This window comes from Misgurnus anguillicaudatus, chromosome 8, assembly GCF_027580225.2.
Source record: "Misgurnus anguillicaudatus chromosome 8, ASM2758022v2, whole genome shotgun sequence".
In the NCBI taxonomy this organism is placed as follows: Eukaryota; Metazoa; Chordata; class Actinopteri; order Cypriniformes; family Cobitidae; genus Misgurnus; species Misgurnus anguillicaudatus.
In genome coordinates, this window is record NC_073344.2 from 103,541 (window position 1) to 129,085 (window position 25,545).

Below are 25,545 nucleotides of genomic sequence, written 5' to 3' on the forward strand. Positions count from 1 at the left end.
AAAATAATATTGTACACATACAAAATATCCATCTGTATATTCATAGTTCATATATACTGTCTTGAATGAGAATTTCATTGATTTTGCAATAAAAAAATACATATTTTTTGTGGTTTTGCAATATAATACTAATTTCTGTGTTGGTAGAGTCATTTGAGCCCAACTTCACAAAGTTATGTCCAATAACAGCGAAGCAAGACAGTCTCAGTAGCCAAACAGAGCAGCCAGGGCCGTTACTAGGGCTCCTTTGATCGGCTAACCAATTACTATTGGGAACACAGATGACAAGATAAATGTTATCCAATAATAGCTTTGCTTATGGTTCATTAGAAACACCTGCCAATCCTGCGCAGCGGTGTGTTTGGAAAACGTGCTGAATGTTTGTAAATTTGCAGAGTAGAAAGCCAGAACACACAGACAACACTTTCATTTCACCTCACATTCACAAGATGGATCCACGCAGGCGTAAGAGGCATTACACATTGTTAGAAGTTGTTGAGGAAATTTTTAAATCAAGCGAGGATGAGTCAGATGTGCTTTTGCCTGAAGAAATGTCTGATTCGGCCCTAGATCGGTGAGTTTATGCATATTTTTTCTTTTATACAACTGGTCTATGTGTAAATGTGCAATAATTATGTATATTTAGATGTTTGATACATTGAATTATGCATTGCATGTATTATATTTCATACCTGATTCAGTTTGTCCGAGGAAGAGGGAGGCCAATTCGATCTGCTGTTTCATCAGGCACCTCGGCAAGATGGCACACCTCGGAAGAACCAGACATTACGCCACCTGTGATAGTGTTTCGACCAGCTAGAACTCCAGGTCCTCAGATGATACCTGTGGAGTCGTACAGTGCTCTGGAACTGTTTCAGCAGTTTTTTTCACCCTTAGTGTGCCAGACGATCGCACAGAATTCTAATGCCTATGCAGCAAAAAATCAAGACACTGCAAGGAAGCCATGGCAGGACATGTCAGTGAAAGATTTTTTCTCCTACCTGTCACTAGTAATATACATGGGTCTGGTAAAAGTTCCTGGTGCAAAAGACTACTGGAATGGGTCCAGACTGTATACACTAGGCTTTCCAGCTAGTGTAATGTCAGGCCGAAAATTTCAGGCTATATCATCAGCCCTGCATCTCAGTGACCCAAAAGAGGATGCTGAAAACATGAGCAAAAAAGGAACCCCAGCCTATGACCGCCTTGGCAAACTGAAGCCAGTCTACCAGCAGATACGGACTGCATGCAAGACTTTCTTTCATCCTCATCAGGACATTGCAGTAGATGAACGAATGGTGGCATCAAAGGCCAGGATTGGGCTAAAGCAATATATGAAAGACAAGCCAACCAAATGGGGGTACAAACTTTTTGTTTTAGCTGACTCCAAAAATGGCTACACATGGGATTTTTTTATCTACGAGGGGAAATCCGCTGTAGCACAGGCTGAACAATCTAAAGGACTCAGCTATGATTCTGTAATGGCACTGGTGGATAAAAGAAACTTAGGAACAGGCTACAAACTGTACGTGGACAATTTCTACACCAGTCCATTACTCTTCAGAGACCTCCTCCAGAAGGGCATTTGGGCCTGCGGCACAATTCGCAGCAACCGGGTGGGCTTCCCGCAAGCCACTGACAACAGGCTGCCCAGAAATGCTCCCCGTGGCAGTATAAGATGGATTCGTGATGACAAGTTACTGTTTGTTGAATGGAAGGACACAAGGGAGGTGCTCATGTGCTCCTCCTTCCATTCAGCAAATGGTGACTGCAAGGTACAGAGGAGGATCAAGACTGGAGCTGGAGAATGGATGGTGCAGAATATTCCCATACCTACTGCAGTGGTTGACTACAACAAGTGAGTTCAATTTACATAAAATAAAAAAGTTATATTTTGCAGATATGTTTACATTTTATTTACTCTGTTAGGTTTGACTTTAGATCTGAAATATGTCCTGTTATTTTCTGCACAGGAACATGGGAGGAGTGGATCTCTCCGATGCCCTCATCGGATATTACAGCGTCCTCAAAAAGACCAGGAAGTGGTACCGTGCCCTGTTCTATCACTTCGTTGATATTGCCGTGGTGAATGCATTCATCATTCATCAGCAGATGGCTCTAGTACGGAAACAAAAACCCAAAACCCAAAGAGAGTTTCGTGAAGCCCTGGTTCTGGAGCAGGCAGATTGGAATGACCCTTCTGGTCCTGATCCAGTACCAACTGCACCCCCAGGCCATCAGTGCCACAGGCCCAAATTCATCACTGAAACCAGTGATGATTCGAGGAGGAGATGCAGAGTGTGCCATCAAAAAACACTCGTAATATGCCAGGCATTTAATGCACACCTGTGTTTCCAGGCAACAAGAGATTGTTTCAACCCCTGGCATGAAGAGCATAATTTGTAGTTTAGAACTAAAAAGTTGTGAAAAGTTGTACAAAGTGTAAAAAGTTGTGAAAAGTTGTGAAAAGTTGTACAAATTTTATAAATGGTGGAAAAGTTGTAAATAGTTTGAGTATTCTAATAATTGTTATATTTTTTCTTATAAGCTCAATTTGTCATATGTTTACATAAATGTTATATATATGAATAATTTGTATAAAAAGTTAAAAAAAATGTGTCTGTATGTTTTGTGTTGTCAGATGTCAGTTCAAGTAACTAAATGCTCTGAGACTTGATGCAGCAACACAAAGCCCACTAGGAGTCACCCCCTAGTGGCCTTTTGTGTTGTTGCATTAAGTCTCACAGAAACCTCATTTTTTAAGATATCAAGATGAAATTTGAAAATAAACTTGATTAGACTTATGCTTCCTGCTCTGCTACTGTGCGGACGCTTTTGCTTACTGCTCTGCGCTTTGCTCTATCGCTTTTATATTTTATCTTATAATTTTAACTTCAGCAAATCAGCATAGTGCTCAAACAACAAAGCTTGGCATCAACGTCAATTTACAAACTTTCGGGACTGGAGGATTACAAAAAAAGTGGAATTTTTCATCCGTCTAGCCTCCCACCGCCATCAGCTTACATTCCAGAAGGAAAAACACAGTTGCCTTCATTGAAAAGGATAAGAAAAAGGAATGCCTCATCAAAAATCTACTTGCTGCACAAACTGCCACAGACTTTTACAAAGGATTGCTGTTCTTGAAACAAAGTTACTTACAGGACTACCAAACCAGACGGAACACACAACAGAGCTTCGTCATCATGGAAGCCCTCAGCAAACAGCCGGTGAGTCCAATGAATCTAATGATCAACACACTAATCAATGGTACAAACTAAAGTATATTTTTTAATTATTCCACTTCAAGAATATTTTGCCAAGTGTCTTCTTTCAAATAAGACCAACCTTATGTTTCTATTCCAAACCGTTCATGAATTACAGCTATTTAAGTTTTTATAGTGCATTTTCATGTGTATCCTGAAAAGGGGTGACGCTTAAGAGGTTAAGTGAAAATACAATTACTGAGTGTAAATTTTACTTAATTAAAAGTAAAAGTAACTGGCCAGAATCATACTTAAGTAAAAGTAAAAAAGTACCACATTAATTGAGAAGTAATTGAACTTGAGAATTAAAAAGGGAAAGGAAGAATGAAAACTAGAGATTCTTGGTTAAACGTCTAATCTCCTAAAACATGAAGTGAATGAACCACATACAAGGTTTTATCTTGCTTAACAACTGTTTGTATTTAATTGTATTTAATTATCAAACTATACGAGTTGTAAAACCTTGAATTTAACTTAAGCAGAAGCTGTTTTTAAAAATTGTGTGTACCTGAATGGTTTTTATATGCAATAGTTCTGTTGTGTATGTTATATGTTTGTTCTAAGAATAGACAGATATGACCTCACTGAAATTCCTACATTACAACAATCCAAAACAACACAAATGCAAGGTATAATGGCGTTCTATGCTTTTGGCATGTGTAATGATGTAAACAATCATTAGACTATCACCCTCAGGCTTAACAACGCAAGGACATTAGAATTCTGCCAAAAGTGTGTATGATGTATTAGCAATTAGAATATAAAGCCTAACATTGTCATCATAACTCGCGCTAAGATCCAGTGTCTTCCCCACCTTAATTTTTGGCTAGGAGCCGCTACTATTACGCATCAATCTACAGTGAAAGACTCATTGTCAGTTTGATGATCATAAAGGTCACTGTCAACTTTAGCATTGCCACTAATCTATCTAATCTTGTCGATTTCTGTTACAGGCTTGTGTCTCTTCCGTTTTCGAGTTTTTAGTTCCAGGACTGCATTTACTTTTTGTTGTTAACAGATTTCCAGGTAAGCGAGTTTGCTTAAAGTTGATTTGAATGTAACATTATCTGACATTATCTGATATTGTTTGACTATAATATTATACATATATAACTATACATTTATTTAATACATATATTTACTACCTAAATTTGTTGTTTGAACATGCAAAAATTATGATTATCAATTTAAGTAAACAAACATGCACAATTTAATTTTGTTGGTCACACTCCCCATCTAAAATGTGATTCATAATGAGATGGCCTAGTGAAATTTTGAAAATGGCCAATTTTAAAGTTATGCAATGATCTACATGAGATTTGATGATTACAATAATGAATGTAGGCATTATTTTTGTCTTCTATATCCATGGGCAGGTTAATGGCAGAATTGGTCCACAAAATGGAGAAAGGAGGAAGAAAGCTGATTAAGTGCTTGCAGAAAAAAGGCTACTTGCACCAAAGATGAAGTGCCCTGCTTGTAAGCACCCCATGAAAATGGCAAAATCAGGCTCTACAAGACTTGGTTATAGGTGGTAAGTATATAAGTAAATGTGTACATGATTTGCTTAGTTGTGGAATATTGATTTCCCTTTTTTATGTATTTTTAATAATGTATTAGTGCCCACAGTGTAGTTGAACAGTGTGCATGCTACATCAGTTTTTCTAATTCTGACACAATGTCATTGTATGGTGACGAATCATGATTTGTCCTTCATAAGGTTACAGATATAGCCAAAATTATTAATTAGATGAGTGTTTAGAAGCAAGGTGTCTACAGAAAAAATATTATGCTGTGGAAGATTTTGATTGGATTGCACAAAACCAAGAAATCAACCCCCAAGATTAAAGGAATAGTCTACTCATTTTCAATATTAAACTATGTTATTACCTTAACTTAGAATTGTTGATACATCCCTCTATCATCTGTGTGCGTGCATGTAAGTGCTGGAGCGCGCTGCGACACTTTGATAGCATTTAGCTTAGCCCCATTCATTCAATGGTACCAATCAGAGATTAAGTTAGAAGTGACCAAACACATCAACATTTTTCCTATTTAAGACGAGTAGTTATACAAGCAAGATTGGTGGTACAAAATAAAACGTAGCGCTTTTCTAAGCAGATTTAAAAGAGGAACTATATTTTATGGCGTAATAGCACTTTTGGGAGTACTTTGACTCGCCTGAAAAGTCCGGTCCCCTTCTCCCTCTCATAATGGGAGAGGGAGGGTGTTACTGCGCCGAGTCGAAGTACTCCCAAAAGTGCCATTACGCCATAAAATATAGTTCCTCTTTTAAATCCGCTTCGAAAAGCGCTACGTTTTATTTTGTACGTTTTATTTTTTGTAGGAAAAACGTTGATGTGTTTGGTCACTTCTAACTTTATCTCTGATTGGTACCATTGAATGAATGGGGCTAAGCTAAATGCTATCGAAGTGTCGCAGCGCGCTCCAGCGCTTACGTGCACGCACACAGATGATAGAGGGATGTATCAACTCTTCTTAGTTAAGGTCATAACACAGCCCAATATGGAAAATGAGCAGACTATTCCTTTAGGATCTGTCCATACTGGAATAACCAAACCTGTTCATTCCAAGTAGAGAGAGAAACATACACACACACACACACACACACACACACACACACACACACACACACACACACACACACACAAATAATAAATATGTATTTACAACATTGTAGTAACGGTTATGTTTGTATGCAGTATATCAGTGAGTATATTTCTCCTCTAACCCTGGCAATATATAAGCAGCTAGGCTATAAAAATAATTATAAAACGGTTAGTTCCAATCCTTGATTCTGATTGGTCAATAGGTGTGCTTTATTCGCGATAAAACACGCTTCACCCAACAGTTCTGTATATCACTGCGCCCTTAGCAACCACACGTATCGGTTTGTTGTTTTTATTTGAGCTTTCATGCAAATTACACATTGGAACTTTGTTGTTAACAATCAGAGACAATTTTTTCTAGCGGAAGGAATGCTTTTTGTTGATTTAACTTCATGAAAGTTGCAGTAATATTTTTTTTACTTTAATATTGTGTGGTAACCGTTTAATAAAAGCAATAAGGTACTTGAGCCAAGTGCTGTATCGTGAATAACTAACGGCTGAAGGGCGTTGTTAGGCACGACAAAAGCGAAGTGCCTGCAACCCCTTCGGCCGTTACTTATTTCACGATACAGCACAGCCTCTTGTACCTTATTGCTTACAGACATATTATTTATGCATCAGTGTCAAACAGAACAGTGTTAGGAACAGAGAGTTGGAAATTTTGTATCTGTCAGTGGAAACTTAGTTCCTTAGTGCACAGGCAAATATTGCTCAGATTTGTCATATGTGTCTAAACATTGTGTGGCACTGTCTGTATAGATCATGATTTTGGACTTATTTAAATATTATTTTTAATTTAAATTGTGGATTTTCACCCCCATAGAGTTGATTTTTCATGAATACATACTCACCTTATTGTCATAAGAGATGCAGCTCATACAAGGATAGCTTATTTGTGTAATATGATATAAACATAAAACAATACAAACTCTTTGAATCCTTGTTAAGGTTTATCTAAGTTTTATGCAATATCAAATGGTATGTTTTTATTATTAATATTATTTTCACATTTTAGTTTAATGATTTCCACAGGAGGTGTCGAAGAAGCTGCCACGGGGACATTTCAAGAACCATAAAGAAGGGTTCAGTTTTTGAAGGTTCACACATGGGTCTGTCAACCTGGCTCAAGATTATGCACAAGTAAGTGTTTTTTTTTTTTTAATGAATGGACTTCAATGCATTTTTAGCAATTTTATGTGAAACAATAGTTATATTTTTACCTTTAGAGAATTGTTTACTTTAGCTCAATTTGTCTCACAACCCTCTGACACAGCACATTCGTTAAATATTATTTTTTAATTCAACAATCACTTTACACATTATATGCGTATGGATTAACAGTATTCATTTGGAATTGTCAGTTTTGCTCAAGGTCTCAGAAAAAGACATGTGGACATGATTGAGGAAGGGGTTTGTGGAAGCAGTGCATCAATCACTAAAGTGTATGATACACTTCGCCACTGCTGCGTTTCTGCCATTCACCGACTTAAGAAGAGAAAAAAGATGAGAATTGGTGGTAGACACTCTTTTGTTGTCATTGATGAAAGTAAATTCTGCCACAAAAGAAAGGTACAACACTGAATGTCAGATGATGTTGACAAGCGGGATAAAAATATTTTTAAAATAATTTTCTTCCATTAATTAATAATAACATGGCTGTTTCATTTTTATTTGACAATTTGTAGTACAACCGTGGACGATTTGGGAGAGCCTGGAGACGACAACGTACATGGGTCTTTGGATTGCTGGAGGTAAGGGCTGCACGTCGAAGACCAGTTTTGAAGTTGGTCAAAAGCCGTTCCAGAAGGCATCTGCTACCCATCATACAAAAGTATGTAAGAACTGGGAGTCAAATTCTCAGTAATAGCTGGAGAGCATACAATACCTTGCAACAGCAGGGTTACATTCACTATCAGGTGAATCACAGACGCTTCTTCGTCCATCCACAATCGGGCGCACACACACAGCACATGGAGCGTGCATGGCACTCATATAAAGAAAATATATATCGCTACAGGGGAAACCTCACTGAACATTCATTACAAAAAAATCTTTGTCTCATTGAGTGGAACTATTGGCTTGGGAAGAATCACAGACATGGACCCATTGGCCGCTTACTTCATGACATTAAAAAGGTTTATAAATTTATAAAACAAGACCGGTCATAACCAGAAGACAGTTGTTCGTCCTTGTGTGATGTTTTTGTAGGGTGGCCTTTCGTTCGGACTTTAAGCCACTTCATTTAATCTGGAATCATTTAATTCTGCATGGACAAAAGAGCAGGATTTTATATAAAGTGCTGTTGTCGCTTGAGCTGCTGCAGAAGGTGAACTTCTTGGTTAAGAATTAACAATTTTATTTTATTTACTTTTTGCATTCATTATTTGTTTATTTATGTATTTCTTTTATTATAGAAGTCCAGAAATGTTATGTTTTCGGGCACTGTGTACTTTGCAAGGTTCATCTCAGTTGTCAGTTTTTTAAACATACATCACAATGTCTTGAATAAATACAAATATTGTGAGCAAACACATTTTTGCAAAATTTGAATATTGTGCAAAAGTTCATTTATTTCAGTAATTCAACTTAAAAGGTGAAACTAATATATTATATAGACTCATTACCTGCAAAGTGAGATATTTCTAGGAATGGAAAAAATTGTATTGTAGTTGCGAGTACACCTGAGTATTATGCAATTATTCTTGCCTCAGTAAGTACCGCAAAGTGTCCTCCTTTTTGGTGTTATGGTAATGGCCACCCTATGTTCTAGGTTGTAATCATTATACGTATACTGTACAAAACTGTAATCACCCCAGTTAAAATGGTTGGTTAGTGTTATTTCTTGTACTAATTGTTTATAACGTTGTTTTTTTTACTTAAAATGCCAAATTACAGTAAAGTTGTGTAAAAACCAGAAATTATGAGTGTAATTTCATACACCATACAAACCTTTAACATGACATTTGAATCCTGGCATTTGAATTGTGATGTCTACACTTGCTGTTTTTAAGTATGTGAATATTGCATTCATATACAAAATTAGTAAAGTACTGTGTTACACTAGTAAATTTATAGAAATAATAAACAGGCACAAGGGATGTTAATATAAGTTACTTTGGTCTGTTTTATAGATTTTAGTCAAAGTGCAGTTACTTTTGAATACTTAAGGTCAAATAATAAACTCAGATTTAACTGGATGTTAACACTTTCTGCTTTAACTTAGAGAGTTTCTTTAACTGAAACTGTATTATTCCAATACATTACAATCATTTAATTTTTGGTTTAAACTATTTTTTAAAAACTTTTTCAACCTAGTTTAAAACGTTTTAAAAATAGTTTAAAGGTATTTAAACATTTAGGTAAAATCATTGCCCCCTGCTGGACATTATTTTTGATCACATGATTAGTAGTTCGAACGAGATTAGGGAAACGCCAAAAAATATAATTGCGTTGCTGCGTGAGTCACAGATTCGAGGGGTAGGTCTGCATATTTTGCGCGAAACAGTCTAGGAGAACAACGATGAGGGAAGCGATATTAGGCTACGCATTTTCTCAAAGTGAGGATTCCAGGAGACCGTGGTGAGTCCGTGATCCCCGTACTCCGGCCCACAGACATCGAAGCTTTGAAAGCAGGTAAGTTAAGACGTTTTCTACACAGAGTAATAATTGCGTTGCTTGCGCGTTTTCATTTTTTTGTGTGCTCTAATTTAACTGGATGAAAAAATTATGTTATAAAATGTACTTTGAAATAATATATTTTTAAAAGTGAGATAGACAAGTTGTGGCATGTCATTGCAGCAGAAACAGTTCGTGAGGCCATTCCGGTTGACGACAATCGGTGAGTAAAATGTTGTTAGCCTTAGCATTTCTATATTGAATGTTGTTAAGAGGTTACATTAGCAACAGCAGATAATACAGTAGTGTTTATGATATTATATTTTTTGTTGTACCACATTATTTTAATTACTAATTAGCCGTTGTATGTTGTCTACGTTACATGCAATTAACGTTACCTAAATTAGGTTGAGTTATCATGACAGCAACTGTAAAGTTGCTTACTCCAGTAAGATAAGGCCAACTGGTTAGTGATTAACTTAACAGTTTCAGTCTTTTCTTCAGTAGATTTACGATGGGGGACAGTGCACAAGACAATCCAGAATACTCCACAGAAGGTAAACAGGAAGCTAATTTAGATGTATTTCCAAGAACAGTAACGCCACTGCAACTACTTATTGTTATTATTATTATTGTTGTTAGCTGTGTCTGAAACGGCTCCCTATCCACTATATAGTGCACTATATCGGGTGTCGGCCATTTTGTAGTGGTGTCCGAAACCCCAGTGAACAACTTCATTCCCCACATTCATTCACTACTTTTTACCCACAATGTACTCTCATTCGATGTACTCTCGTTCACTCATATTTCCCATGATGCAACGGGAGACGAACGCCTAACTTGAATCAGCTGAAGGATACTGACAGTAAACACCAAACATTTAGGTTTATGGACCATTTCAAAAGATGTAAACAAGCACTTCCTGTTTCAGTTTTTTAACACTAGATAAACATTGGATAAAATAAACCAACGGAACATATAAACCTGAATTAACTGAAGTTAAACAAACATCTTAAAGGCAATGATATATGTGAAATAAAAAATACTGTCACAAACTGTAACAGGAAGTGTTTCTGGACCAGTGTTGTTTACATCATTTGAAATGGTCTATACACTTGTTACTTCTTTTTGTCAGTTATTTTCTAAATTGAAAATAAACAAATGAAAAATAATTCATTTTTATTAAACAAATATTTTAAATAAACAGCAGTAAATAAATATTATAAGCAGTTGTTTTGCTCTCTTTATTATAAACTAATAGAATAAACATGACAAATCGTCCCCTTGGAATTATAAGGTTCTATCTGCGTTCTGAGCAGTTTTGAGATATTGAGCTTCAAAGTTTTTGCATTACATATAGGAAAACTTATATGGGGAAGAAGTTTCTTTAAAACATTAAAATAACAGGGACACTAAATGTATTCTAAATATACAATATCAAAATCCTCTCAAATTTCTAAATGTGGATTTTTGGAATGGATCAAATGCAGATAGAACCTTCTAATTCTAAAACAACACTTTTCGCTTAGAATTATAAGGTTCTATCTGCCAAAACATTATTTAAACATTAAATATTAAATTAATGTTGTAACAATTTTTCAACATGTGTTAGAAAGCAACATTTTAATCCTTTCTATGACATTTTATATTTTTAGCACTTTTATCTCTAAAAGTCTGATTTTACATTGCTCTTTTACAACATTGCTTCTTCCCTCTTCTGCCTCAGTTTCTCTACCATCCTCCTGGATTTGCCGGGTTCATTACAAAAATAGACAAGTTTGTTTTAGCATGTTATACCATTCCCTACTGAAAAATCCAGCTAAGACCAGCATAAGCTGGTGAGCTGGTTTGAGCTGGTCTCAAAACTTGGTTTTAGCAGGTCTCCCAGCTTGGTTTTAGCAGGTATTGCTAGTGTAGTAAGCTGGTCTAGCTGTGTTTTGGTCACTTTTTAAGCTGGTCTACCTGGACTTAGCTACTGCGACCTTAAACCAGCTAAAACCAGCTACCAGCTTATGCTGGTCTTTGCTGGATTTTTCAGTAGGGTTGAGCAGCTACAGGCTACAATCATTCTATAATCATTTTAATACTGAGGTAACTGCTTTAACAATCTTTCACATGTTTACATTTTGACATAACGATCATAACTTACTGTAAACACTTTTTTTGGGGTAGGATAGGTTAGTTCGTTTTTTCTGTATTTTTTATCTTAGTGCTTGCCTCTTAATATCAGGAACTAAGAAGCTAGCACTGCTGGCTAGTGTGGTGTCTAACTATTGAAAACAATCTCCTCAGCAAGACCTAAAAAAAGACTGCCCCTACTGAAAAATCCAGCAAAGACCAGCATAAGCTGGTAGCTGGTTTTAGCTGGTTTAAGGTGGCAGTAGCTGGTGTAAGCTGGTCCAATCAGCCTGGCAAAGCTGGTCAAGCTGGTGGGTCAGCTGGTCTTCCAGCATGACCAGATAAGTCCAGCTAGACCAACTTAAAAAGTGACCAAAACACAGCTAGACCAGCTTAAAAAGTGACCAAAACACAGCTAGACCAGCTTGCTACACAAGCAATACCAGCAAAAACCAAGCTGGGAGACCAGCTAAAACCAGCTCACCAGCTTAAGCTGGATTTTACAGTAGGGTTGCCTGGAATTCAGCTGTCGATCTTAAGGTTTCTTACAGGGATTAGGGATAAGGTTTCCCGGACAGGGATTAGATTAGTCCTAGACTAAAATAAATGTAAGAGCTGTCCAAACTGAAAACAACTTGCACTGAGATATCTTAAAATACATCAGTGCCTTTGTTTTGCCTCAAAATGCACACAAGTAATGTTTTTAGTAAGGCATGTTTGTTAAATATTTCCTAATGAAACTAAGGTCTAGTTCTGACTTAAACTAATCCCTGTCTGAGAAACCACCCCATGAAGTTGATTCTGATTGGTCCTCTTCTGTGCATTTGAAGTGCTGATTAGCTCACGCAGATAGAACCTTATAGAGCCAAGTTAGAGTCCGATTTTGTAGATAGAACCTTTTTGTTTTTTTAATAAAACGTCCCAAAATGTACATAACTTAAAAAAAACCATCACATAATGTAAATAAGTTGTCACAGAGTAAGAATATGTGAATAACTCAATTTTGACAAAAATGTCAGTTAGAACCTTATAATTCCAAGGGGACGAAATGTGAATAACAGTAAGAAAGTAAACTTTACCATTTCACGGCGCAATCAATAAAGCCACATGAATCTCTGTGACAGTGCTCTCTGACACATGATATTTATGTCAGTGTCTGAATTTGCTCACTTATTTTCATTTGCTTCTTCCCCATATAGTGGACTAAATTGTTATTCCCCATATAGGGAATAGTGAATGAGTGAACAAGGGAACGGTTTCAGACACAGCTGTTGTTTTTCGTGCGTGCGTGTGTGCGTGCGTGTACACTATGTAAGTCAGCTTTGGTAAACATTTGCTGCCAATATCTAATTGTGGTCAAACGTTTTATAAAAACCATTTTCCAAGTGGAAAAAAAACAGATTAAGATGGAGGCTAGTCAAAGCTGGTCATTAGCAGAAGGTGTTATAACCAGTTGATATTCCTCCTCCCCCCAGCAGTTGCATCTGATGAGGGAAGTACTCTTGCTCCTACTGGCTCTGTTCTTTTTAAAAAACTGATGGAAGAGAAGAGTGTGTTGATGGACCAGAGAGATCAGTTGAGAACAGAGCTGAATCAGTTGATGGATTCTGCTGCTGCTGCACCTGCCCCTGCTCACAGCTACAGTAAGTTAGATTGTTGTTTTTAAACATGATGTGCTTTAAAAATATTTATATTTCAAGTTTCCTTATACATGCTTTTGTATTGGTAGTTGTTTTTTTTAAATACATGTAAAGAATTAGTTTAAAAGAGGTTAAAGCAGAGTACATTTATTTTCTTTTAGAGAAACCAACAAAGAAGAGGATTAGCTCCTCATCCACATCATCTTCGTTGTCCACTTCCTCCTCTTCCACATCTTCTTCAACATCTTCTTCTGAGGCAGAAAAGAAGAAGAAGAAGAAGAAGACAAAAAACCCAATGAAAGAACATTTGGGAGAAGGAGTAAGTTGAAATTATAAAATGCTACTTAGCTAACACCCTGTCAACTTCTTCACCTGCATTCTGCAAATTTTGGACATGATTTCAATGTTTCATTTTTTTGTCACTGAAAAATTGTCAAACATTAATAATTTCTCACTGTGTATTTTTTCAGCAACCCCCTAATAAGCGGTTTGGAAAAAAAGATGTATTGTGTTAGGGTTTCAACATTTATGCTATACCCGGGGTACCAGAATGTTTTAAAGGATTAGTTCACTTTGCTGATAATTTACTCATCCTGATGTCGTCCAAGATGTACATGTCTTTCTTTCTCAGTAAGAAATTAAGGACATTTTTGAGCAACACAATCCAGGATTTTTATTCCTTTAATGAACTTCAATGGCAACCAAATATTCCAATGTTCAAAGAAGGTTCAAATGCCTGTCTCAATGCAGCTTCAAAGTCTCTACATGATCCCAGTCGAGAAATAAGGGTCTTATCTAGTGAAACAATAGGTTATTTTCACCCAAAAATTCAATTATATACTTTTTAACCACAAATGCCCATTGTGTACCATCTCTGAGATGCTCCATGCATGCGTCATCATGTTGGAAACGCGTCACGTCATTTGTCTTAAGTTATTTGTCTATCTAAGTATTGTGTACTGCTGTGTGGTGAAGTATTGAGTCCCCCCCAGTTATTGCGTCCTACATAAGGACCCTAGTAGTATGTCTGATCTAAATCTGTTATCGTGATAACCAACACATCCTCACCCCATGTCGTCAATATTTGACGACACTTGACCATTCGTCAATATGTGACGGGGAGGGTATACCTTTCGCATCATTTTTTGACGAACTGGGGACTTTAATACTATTACGTCCGTTGCATTCTCTTTCCTATTTTCTTACCATTTTCGCATCGGTTGAGGGTTAGATTACGCAAAATTAAACAGTGTACGCGAAATTAAACAGTTGTCACCTGGCGTTGGGGTTAGAGTTAGGTACGACAGTTGTCACCTGGCGTTGGGGTTAGAGTTAGGTTTGGGTAGGGATGTCATTATGTAAATCTAACCCTAAACCGACGCGAAAATGGTAAGAAAATAGGAAAGAGAATGCACGGACGTAATAGTATTGAAGTCCCCAGTTCGTCAAAAAATGACGCGAAAGGTATACCCTCCCCGTCACATATTAACGAATGGTCAAGTGTCGTCAAATATTGACGACATGGGGTGAGGATGGGTTGTGATAACGTGTAGCTAACGTGAGCTGTTTTAGGGTTACATGGTAGCTTTATGTATATTATAATGCTATATCCCGCTGCTATGAAGGCCTACAGTTAAATCCTGATGCTATGTGCAAGATTAGGTAAAACTAAAAGAAAAATCAGTTTGTTGCCATCAAGTAATACATTATTTTATAGTGCTTTTCATAGTAGGTTTGCCTGCATCAATAGCAGAGGAGAAAGTCCGCAAAATATAAAAATAATACTGATATTGTGTCACGAAATGTAGTTTAAGGAGTTTTTCAGTCGAGAATGTAGTTGTCTGAAGCGCAAATCTGTGGTTTATTTATAAAGATACCACCTTACCTAGGGTAGTCCTCCTGATGTTTGCCGCTGGTACTGAATCGTTTACCTTTTAGGCTACTTATACTTTTATACTTTTAAATTCACAATATATAACTTCAGTTATATACTATTATATGAAACATATAAGTTAAAATACATTAATGACTCGTTATAAAGTAGGTCAAACGACATATTTGATTATGTGATTTGTCTGATTTGTAAACGGGCACTAAAGCGATTACCCATTAAACGTGCTTTGAACCAGTTGGATTGCTTGGGTCCTTTGTTTGTATTTTTTTTAGAAAATGACACATCGCTTCGCTGGATATGACCCTTATTTCTCGACTGGGATCATGTAGAGACTTAGAAGCTGCATTGAGACGGACATTTGATACTTCTTTGAACATTGGAAAAGATGGTTGCCATTATAGTCCATTATGTGTAGAAAAATCCTGGAGTGTTTTCCTCAAAAACCTTAATTTCTTTTTGAATTAATAAAGTAATACATGGATATCTTTTGACATCGGGATGAGTAAATAATCAGCAATTTATTTTTTTAAGCGAACTAATTCTTTAAAACCATCAAAGCTTCAAAGCATCAAATCTGTATATATATTTGCACTTGCATACACCGCACAAACATCCTCTTACCTTTACTACTTTTTCTCAATTTGAAATATCAACTTCAAATTAATATAACTTCAGGCTCTAAATAGGTGAAAGTGAAAACAAATTCTTTGTGCCGTACTGCTTAAATTTATCCAGCAGTAGGTCTCTGAATTAGAGTGTGAAGCTTGCACTGATGGTACAAAGTAGTCTTTAAACTATTTTATTTATCTTTAAACATGTTTAGCAACACCGTGACATCTCAGACGGGCCATTTCTGCTTCCTGCTTGTCATGACTCTTAATGACTGCGTCATTAATGAACATGCACAGAACATCCTCGTTTTTAGAAGCAATACGATCAAGTGTATACATGGCTAATGTTTTCTTAAAGGCAGAGTCCACGATGTTTGAAAGCCAATGTTGATATTTGAAATCACCTAAACAAACACGCCCCTACCCCAATATAATCTGGACCTTCTGTTGATAGACCCGCCCCACACATACGCAACCCGGCAAGGATGTCGGTTAGTAGACACGCTCCTTACTGCTGATTGGCTATAAGTGTGTTTTGGTAGTCGGCCCGTCTCCTTTTCCAAAGCGTTTTTCAAACATCGTGGACTCCGCCTTTAACAAATGGATAGCAAAAGGTGGTCCCACTTTATATTAAAAGTGGCTTTAAGTACTATGTACTACATCGAAAAATAAGTACAATGGACTTATTGTGTTGTTGATGTATTGTAAAACACTTTTTGCTGCTATTGAGATGTGATACGGGTAAGGTTAGGGACAGGTGTGGTGGAAAGTTATAAGGGTAGGTCCTAGAGACTTGGGGGTGGGGGCGTTTTGAAGGGGCCAGAGAGAGCTTTCGAAAGACACCAGCCCCGAGTCTCTACTCAAGTGTACTTTTTTCTCTGGACTCTCTGTGATTTCAGATGCTTTGCCACGTCGGGGTCATTGCCCCGATCACAACGAGGTAACATTCGAGATTGTGCGACAAAGTTTGAAAATAACGGGCAAATGTAGGAAAAACGGGTTTGTGTACGTTGGGGGGGGGTCGGTAAGGCCCCCCATGCAAATAATGGGCAAATGTACGAATAACGGCTCTGTGTCATTTGGGGGGTTGTTAAGTCCCCCCATGCAATAATGGGCAAATGTACAAATAACGGCTTTGTGTCGTTTGGGGGGGGGGCGTGGGGACGCCTCCATACGGCACCGCCTGACCCGAAGGTCTGCCCAGAGGCGGCCCATTGGGCGTGAAAAATTTTGGAGGGCCGGCGCGCAGCTGACACAAACCCACATACTTTTCCAATTACCTAACAGGCTCATGTCACGGATTCCCTAGGCATGTAAGGGTCAACTGTGTAATTGCAAATGTAATTACATAATTTAATTAAACATGCTGGTATTTTTAATATACAATGTAAAAACATGTATGTACACTAAGTCCATTGTATCAAATTATTAATTTCAATGTAAGTACATTTGACTTAAAGCTACTCAATATAAAGTGGGACCCAAAAGGTTTATACCACCACTTACAATCCGAATAAAATTGCGTTCATATTGATGTCATTGGGATTATTAATGGCATTTCCATGGTTTTCAATCAAATTGTGGTCTTAACCCAATTACTAAAGGATTATAAAGGTCCATGTATGGATCCACTAAGTCAGTGCAAAAACGCCTAGTAGGAAATAAAACACTAAAGATTGTGATATCAATGTGTATGGACTCCATAATGTTATACAGTTATCAAACAACAACACTGTGCCGAAGAGCTGATAACAGTTGTAATAATGACTGAAAATGTCTCTCTGTCTAGTGACAACCCCGGAGCAGGTTACACACCGGTACCTGCAAATTCTGACAACATTCAGAAAAACAAAGAGCATCCCTGAATCCTTAAAAAAGCACAAGGTTGACAAAACTACCTTGGCCTTGACAAATATCATTGCAGAGGTATGTATCAGTAAATATGTAATCGTAATTGTACTGTTACACAGCTTGCTGTCATGTATAACTGCGACCACTTACTACTATTACAATGTTAATATTAGTTACACTTAGTAAAAACGAATGCGGTCTAAACTAAATTATTTTTAATAATTTTAACTATTGTAGTCCTGGAATAAATCCTCCTTAATGAAGTTGTTAATTTTTAGGTTTTGTTCAGATCATTTTTGATATATCTTGATTTAAACTGCATAATCATATTTGTAAATTGTAGGCCTACATAGTATTGGTGTTGAATTACAGTGTTATGTTAAAGGCTTCCCTATTGTTTTTAGGGGCAGTAGAAATCTCGTTCCAGGTCCTGGGGCCCTTTATGGTGCTTTTCTATTGCATAGTACCTAGGGCTGCACGATTAATCGTTTTTAAATCGAAATCGCGATGTGAATGGATGCGATTTTCGAATCGCAAGAGCTGCGATTATTTCGATTCAAAACTATCAAATATAACAATCATCTAGTAGACAGTTCGCTTCATGCGCATTTTACGTTCGATGCAGTTTAAACCAATAGAGTGCATTAACACTGAGGTGCTGACTACACGTCAGATAACACCATTTGGAAAACATGAGCAAGCAGCAGTTCAACTCCTCAACAAAGTGTACGGCCATATGATTTCCGCGATGCGGAAAACACGGACAGAATCGCAAAATGCATACAAATGGAATTAACTGCACAACGCGGAATGTCATGAAGTTGGCAGATTTTGTATTCAGTCATTTTAAAAACCCATTATAACTCATTAACCGGCAAATGAAAGGACAGAAATGCGCGAAAACATTTCCCTTTTGTGTAATGTTGGAATTAAAGAAAGGTGTATATACGTCCGTTTCTCGTCATGCATCGCAAACAATGACAAGCACCTCATCAGACTATAAGCAGGTTTCATTAAAGCCCGGAACACAGCAGACGAAAGAGGTACATTTATACTTTCTTACACGCGCACATCTGCATCGCTTTGAATATTTACAGGCACGAGGGTTCATGAAGCGCGCACACAGAGAGCAGTCAGCACACGCGTGATCACTAAACTTAAGTTTTCTTTCTTGTCTAAGTGAACATAAACAGCTGGATGTTTATTATCAGTATATTGAAGCAGAGCAGTTTTAAAGCTGTCTTGTGTCTTAAAGTGACAGTAATCTGGTGCTTTCTGTGTCAGAAATGTTTATTACACACCAAAAATTAAAATCACTCCTTACTCTTAACTGAACAAGCTTCTGCAGCTCCACAATTAAAATCCTACAGTGAGGACTGTGCAGTGTTTTATTTGTATTTTTTGCTTATGTTAAATCATAAATTCTAATAACTAATATATTTACATTTATTACAGAGGCCTGAAAAGTAAAACAAGATGAGTATAGTCTTATGATTAAAAGAAAAAACTAAACATTTGCTTTGTTGAAGCATTGTTGTAGTGACAGCCAAAATACATTGGCCTATATGTTATTTTAAATAAAACTTTCAATAAATTTTTGTTAAATTGTATTTTTTTTATGTTCTTAGATTTAAAAAAAGTTTGTCTGCAGAAGAGCGAAGTCCTGCAGACAACTTGGCACAATGTTTAAGAGGTTTTAAATAAACAGTAGCACAGCATCTTTCTTTGGTGCTATTAAAACCACCACAACAAACCTGGATGTAGCTATTTTATTATATACTAATGAATCGCACTTTAAATCGCGAATCGCAATTTTGATCAGAAAAATCGCAATTAGATTTTTTCTCCGAATCGTGCAGCCCTAATAGTACCCCACGGTTTGGGTCAGCTCACCTCACTCTGGCTTGGTTAGCTTTTCCATTGAGTTTAGTAACACTTCAGAGTGGGGGGGATTATAGGTGTGTCGTTATATTTGCGCTGCCTACTGCTGTGACATCATACAAGTGAGAGTGTTGTTGTACATTCCCATACATTCATTTATTTCTCAGTTCGCCACAAAATAAAAATTGGCCACCACAAATAGATGTTTGCACATTGCATTTATCACTTCCTCTGTCTCACATGACAGTTCACACACTCCACTGAGCCTCATTTAAGTTGCATTTGCGAACGTACAACTCGAATGTGCCGCCACAAACTGCAAGTCTGGAAAAAAACTGGTATGGGGTTCCTGATTCTCAATCTCTGGATGTTTTTCATCGCTAAAAGGGAGTTTGAAAACTTACAGCAACGCACAGATGACAACATGCTTGCTCAGGACCGCGTAAGCTAGCTAACACAAAGGTAAAGCTAATCTTTTACATTATAGCGATGACGCTGGCAGTGACGATTCTCTCAGACCAATCAGTGATCTACAGTGTTTTCGCGTCATGTTTTGGTATCAGCTCAGCTCGCTTGGAACCCCAACCGAGGTGATACTAAAAAAACTATTGGGAACTACGTACTGCAACTAGTGGAAAAGATCCTAAAAGTAAGCTGACCCGACCCAAACCGTGGGGTACTATGCAATGGAAAAGCGCCAAATAGGCCCTCCTGGTCTCAGGGCCCCCTGTACACACTTCCCCTTCTCAAACTAAGTATTTTGAGTTAAAAAAGCTGTTTCAATATTTAAATGTAAAAATATATTAAGTTAATTACATCTTTGCATTTTTAACAAGATATTTTCTTGCAACGTTTCACATAGCTAGTGATGGTCAACCCGGATCTTTTTAAGGATTCGGGTAAACCTGAGTCACTCACTTATATGCAGGGACGTGCACAGACATTTTGAGGGGCAGGGGCTCAAGTGAAATAAAGGGCACTTTTCATAATTATGTATATTTTTTTCTTTTTTTTAAACAAAAAGTATATATATTAACGCAATTCTGACTTCCTTTTTAAAACATATAAAAAAAAATAATTAATTTTATCTTCCTCAAACTCACGCAATTGTTTTATTTTCAAAAGATGTCTACAAAATAATCAGTTGTTCACACAGACACAATGGTCTCCTTAGTAGTCTAGGTTTATAGAGCAGGAAAGGAAGCCATTACACAATGTGCATGTTTTGAAAACATTAAATTACACATTAATTACAAATTTGTTAAAATGCTAAAAACAAAGTTGTGACTGCCGAGTTAGCGCTACATGCCAATAAATGCTATATCATATGCTAGCGTTTAGCTGATTAGTTATTACTCAAAATGTATTTTTTGTCTGATAAGGGCTCAAAATATAAGGTCTGTTTACTAATGTGAGCTTCTGGCATGAGCCTCAGAGCAGAGCAATCAGATTCATGACCCTTTCAAATAGGGCAAAAATAGACCATTTAATTAAAATGACAAATTCTAGGGTTGTAAATAGACATGTAAAAACGTTTCTGGATAATTTTTGCACTTAATAAAGCAACATACCTTCTATGTAATTGTCAAAGAACAATTTAACATATTATGACAACACATCCTATGGCACCTTTAATCATAGGTTTCATATTTATTAGGGTTACACATGTCAGAAACAGCAAATATAGATTAGGCCTATTTTATTTGTATTTTATATTTTACTTTTTTGTGATGTCAGTGACAATTCAGACTGGGCAAGTAAAATACTGAACCATCAGATTTCTTCCCAATCTACTACAGCACTCCAGTATAACGCATTATATTTAACAGCCATTACAAAAAACGCAAACAAAAAAGCTAACTACTGCAGTTAGCAATTATTTTATTGTTTGTGCTTTATTATTTTATGAGCAGTCTGTTTAAACTACATACACTACACTGTTACAAGTTTGCAACTCTTCGGGTTAATATGGGATTGCCATGGAAAACAATGTCCCTGAATCGTTATGTGTAACAACGTGTCCAATATTTTGTGCATAAAACTGTTAATATAAGAATGTTTTCTTCCTCACACACTTACCGGTAGCTGCCTGCATAATCATGCACATGATCGCGTCTCGTTCAGGGCAGGCTGAGCTTTGGCGCTTGAAGCGCGAATGATGCAGCACGAGTGTAGACAGACCAATCATAACGCGAAGTAAGTTAGAGAGGCGGGACTAAGGAAAGGTAAAGCCAATCATATTAGCGATTTGAATTTTGGAGGCGGGACTCATCTGTTAACCGTTTGTGTGCCACAAATAGCGCTATTTTTCTTTATATAAGAGTTTAAATCTCATTTAAATGATTTCTGAATAAATTCATGTTAAATTAAATAAGCAACAAGTAAAAAACACAAGAAACAGACAGACATCAGTTGTTATATGAATAAAGATCATAGTTTTGTTTTTTTTAAAAAGCACCCCAGAAAAAAGGCACTTTCTCTCCAGGAATAAAAAGGGCAGGTGCTCAAGCCCCCTTTGATGTCTATGTGTGCACGTGCCTGCTTATATGATCCGGGTTGTGCGAGTCACTTGAGTCACTTGAATCACTTGGTCAAAATCACCCAGTTCCAATCGCTAATACTAATGCAACCAAGCAACTCAGATCACGCGTACGAGTCTACGACTCCTCTGCTCGCAAAAAAGGGCTCATGTTAACTGAGGAACTTGTAAAAAAACATGCATGTCCGTGGTAACATTATCAATAACATAATTGTAAAAGTTCGGTGTGTGTGTTTAGTTTCATTTCATAACGACAAATATATCAACACCACGTTTAAAAGATGTGAGGATTTGTTGAATTGGGCCATGAGAGGAACATGTCCTGTTTCAGATTGACTTACAAGATCCACGATAGGCTTCCGTTAATGCAGCCACACAGTCACTCATCCGCGCAAGAACATGATCTTGTGAGTGAGTCCCAGACAGAGCCGCTCGCCCGCTCCTGCACGGGTCCTGTGAGTGAACCACTCACGTCACTCTGAGTGACTCAGTCAAGAGGAGCCGTGTACGTCCGTCGGTGGCGGATCTTTACAGCAGCACTGCTGCAACAGTCCTCGTATTTAAAATTTTTAAACAGTTGCAGCTTCTACCCAAAACATTGTGCCAGTCAAATATTGCAACAGATTAGCTTACATGGGTTAATAACACGAGCAAGGTCGTCGGATTCAAGCTCTATGAGTTGAGTCACTCTCTGTGTGAATCCCGAGCCGCCGACCAACTCATTGTCGCGCGCACGCATCCCTTTGTACTCGGACTCGGAGCTGCAGAAAATTACGAGTGAGCTTTTGGCTCACTCGGTACCCCCAGTCGACATTTGGTGATGTAAATTAACTCGTTGTTGCAAGTTATAGAACAAATGGAGCTTATGTAGAGTTATGTGTTGTAATTCTGTTGTAAACATTTGAAGAGCTTTGTGTTTGATCAAATTTTTCATTTTTACAGCAAAATCTGAGAGGACTCAACTGACTCGGGTTAATGGTCACTAAGGACTCATGGTTCTCGAGTCATTTTAGGGATCGGGTTAAATGATCCGAGTTTCGAGTGACTCGCTCATCACTACACATAGCTCATTTTATGATAAAACATGGGTGTCCAATCCTGCTCCTGGAGGGCTACAGTCCTGCAGAGTTTTGCTCCAACCCTAGTAACACGCAACTGAAAGTCTTCAGGATTACTTTGAAAATTATGGGGCGGTTTCCCGGACCAGGATTAGCTTAATCCAGGACTAGGCCTTAGTTTAATTAGGAAATATAACTAGTTTTAACAAATATGCCTTACTAAAAACATTACATGTGTGCATTTTGAGGTAAAACAAAGGGCACTGATGTATTTTAAGATATGTCAGTGCAAGTTGTTTTCTGTTTGGAGACCTCTTAAAAGTGTTTAAGTCTATGACTAGTCTATGACCTGTCCGGGAAACCGCCCCTATGTGTTTTATCATAAATCAGATTAAATGATTGCTTAGTAATGGAGCTAAATACTGCATGACAGTGGACCTCAAGGGATAGAGTTGCCCACCCCCGAGGTATATATCTAATTATTTATTTTTGTTTATTTGAAGTTTACATTCCAAACCTGAATACAGATAAAGCATTTTGTAACACTTAACATATTAAAGTTAAATAAAAATGTAATAAAAATAAAAAGCAAAGCTTTATCACAGCTTAATCCATCTGTATTAAACCTTTTATTTCAGTCTTTTGACTAATTTCTGCATTATGGTAACATTCGTACGTGTGTGTGTGTGTGTGTGTGTGTGTGTGTGTGTGTGTGTGTGTGTGTCTGTGTGTGTGTGTGTGTGTGTGTCTCTGTCCGTCTGTCTGTCTGTCTGTCTGTCTGTCTGTCTGTCTGTCTTGCACTCTTGATGCTTTAGAGTTTCACCCATTTATTCATGCTGTACACTTTTTTATATCGTGGCTGATTTGTGAATTGTACACACACAAAAATTTTTTTTTTTCATATTTTCCCATTCATTTCCTATTATTGTACTAGTGTAACAAGTTTTTTCTTTTTTGACATTCTGCTAAATATATAAATATTTCTCTACTTGTGTGATTACAGGTGGCAATTGCATCAGAGGGAGAAGACTTCACAGTGCCTCCCTATACTGCAGGGACAACCTTGCAGTCATATGCAAAGGATTTGCTGAAATTTCTTTCATCCTGCCCCCAGCTGAAATCGAAAATTGAAAAAATGAAGGCAGCAAACAAGCTGTTGCCTATAAAAAACAAATTTAGGGGTTAATTATTTTCAAATAATTAAATTGATGTTCTTTTGTTAAATTGTTCATTCATCGTTAGTTGTTTTTACAGTTTCTTGTTATTCTTTTAAAATTGTTAGTATTTAATATGTTATAGTTTGGATAAATATTTTTGTTTTAAATAAACTTGTTTTGGGCTAAATTAAGGTGTTTCTACTATGCTTTTAAATTTGTAATTTAGTTATTTGTTGATAACTTTGGCTGAAATTAGGTTTATCTACACCAGTAGTCTAATATTGAATTTACCCTATAACTACACAGAACAAGGGGGTAACAAGTTCCACTTTAATTTACAGCCCACAGATGTCGTACTTACTCTGTAACTACGTGAAACAAAGGCGTAACAAGTGCCACTTTAATTTACAGCCCGCAGTTGTCGTACTTGCTCTGTAACTACCTGAAACAAAGGCGTAACAAGTGCCACTTTTATTTACAGCCCGCAGATGTCTTAATTACTCTGTAACTACAGGAAACAAAGGCGTAACAAGTGCCACTTTAATTTACAGCCCGCAGAAGTTTTACTTACTCTGTAACTACAGGAAACAAAGGCGTAACAAGTGCCACTTTAATTTACAGCCCGCAGATGTCGTATTTACTCTGTAACTACCTAAAACAAAGGTGTAACAAGTGCCACTTTAATTTACAGCCCGCAGATGTCGTATTTACTCTGTAACTACCTGAAACAAAGGCTTAACCAACACATCCTCACCCCATCTTGACCATTCGTCAATATGTGACGGGGAGGGTATACCTTTCGTTTAGATTACGCAAAATTAAACAGTGTACGCGAAATTAAACAGTTGTCACCTGGCGTTGGGGTTAGAGTTAGGTACGACAGTTGTCACCTGGCGTTAGGGTTAGAGTTAGGTTTGGGTAGGGATGTCATTATGTAAATCTAACCCTAAACCGACGCGAAAATGGTAAGAAAATAGGAAAGAGAATGCAACTGACGTAATAGTATTGAAGTCCCCAGTTCGTCAAAAAATGACGCGAAAGGTATACCCTCCCCGTCACATATTGACGAATGGTCAAGTGTCGTCAAGTGTTGACGACATGGGGTGAGGATGGGTTGGCTTAACAAGTGCCACTTTAATTTACAGCCCGCAGTTGTCATACTTACTCTGTAACTACCTGAAACAAAGATGTAACAAGTGCCACTTTAATTTACAGCCCGCAGATGCTGTACTTACTCTGTAACTACAGGCGTAACAAGTGCCACTTTAATTTACAGCCCGCAGGGCTG

The 25,545-nt window shown here is 37.3% G+C and overlaps 1 long non-coding RNA gene across 1 annotated transcript in view; it reads right to left on the reverse strand.

Annotated features, from left to right (window-relative positions):
- The window catches only part of LOC141365612 (uncharacterized), a 161,393-nt gene that overhangs the window by 39,544 nt on the left and 96,304 nt on the right, over positions 1-25,545 (reverse strand). The window lies entirely within an intron of this gene.